Below are 1,190 nucleotides of genomic sequence, written 5' to 3'. Positions count from 1 at the left end.
CTGAACCTGAAAGGACCTTGAAGCGAAAGCTAAGAGAAGCTAAAGCACAATTCTCTGTAGAGGACCTAACAGAAATCTTCAAAGAAGAAGAAGACATGGCAGCCGAAAACAACAACAATGCCAACAATGCAAGGAAGGTGCTGGGTGACTTCACTGCACCTACTCCCGACTTCTATGGGAGAAGCATCTCTATCCCTGCCATTGGAGTAAACAACTTTGAGCTTAAGCCTCAATTAGTTTCTCTTATGCAACAGAATTGCAAGTTCCATGGACTTCCATTGGAAGATTCTCATCAGTTTTTAACTGAATTCTTGCAAATCTGTGACACTGTCAAGACTAATGGGGTTGACCCTGAGGTCTATAGACTTATGCTATTCCCTTTTGCTGTAAGAGACAGAGCTAGGACATGGCTGGACTCACAACCTAAAGAAAGCCTGAACTCTTGGGAAAAGCTAGTTAATGCCTTCTTGGCAAAGTTCTTTCCACCTCAAAATTGAGTAAGCTTAGAGTGGAAGTCCAAACCTTCAGACAGAAGGAAGGAGAATCCCTCTATGAAGCTTGGGAAAGATACAAACAATTAATCAGAAAGTGTCCTTCTGATATGCTTTCTGAATGGAGCATCATAGGTATTTTCTATGATGGTCTGTCTGAACTGTCCAAGATGTCTTTGGATAGCTCTGCTGGAGGCTCTCTTCATCTGAAGAAGAAACCTGCAGAAGCTCAAGAACTGATTGAAATGGTTTCAAATAACCAATTCATGTACACTTTTGAAAGGAATCCTGTGAACAATGGGACAAATCAGAAGAAAGGAGTTCTTGAGATTGATACTCTGAATGCCATATTGGCTCAGAACAAAATATTGACTCAGCAAGTCAATATGATTTCTAAAAGTCTATCTGGAATGCAAGCTGCACCAGGCAGTACTAAGGACGCTTCATCTGAAGAAGAAGCTTATGATCCTGAGAACCCTTCAATGGAAGAGGTGAATTACATGGGAGAACCCTATGGAAACACCTATAATCCTTCATGGAGAAATCATCCAAATCTTTCATGGAAGGATCAACAAAGACCTCAACAAGGTTTCAACAATAATAATGGTGGAAGAAACAGGTTTAGCAATGGCAAGCCTTTTCCATCATCTTCTCAGCAACAGACAGAGAACTCTAAGCAGAACCACTCTGACTTAGCAA

General features: G+C 41.1%; 1 non-coding gene across 1 annotated transcript; it reads right to left on the bottom strand.

Annotated features, from left to right (window-relative positions):
• Positions 1 to 499: 499 nt before the first annotated feature.
• LOC127742793 (small nucleolar RNA R71) lies at positions 500 to 607 on the bottom strand. Its single transcript, XR_008004192.1, has one exon. It is a non-coding gene; the product is annotated as a small nucleolar RNA R71 (small nucleolar RNA).
• Positions 608 to 1,190: the final 583 nt, after the last annotated feature.

This window comes from Arachis duranensis, chromosome 1, assembly GCF_000817695.3.
Source record: "Arachis duranensis cultivar V14167 chromosome 1, aradu.V14167.gnm2.J7QH, whole genome shotgun sequence".
Lineage (NCBI taxonomy): Eukaryota > Viridiplantae > Streptophyta > Magnoliopsida > Fabales > Fabaceae > Arachis > Arachis duranensis.
Note: the sequence above shows the minus strand (reverse complement) of the source record. Positions and strands in the feature narration are given on the sequence as shown.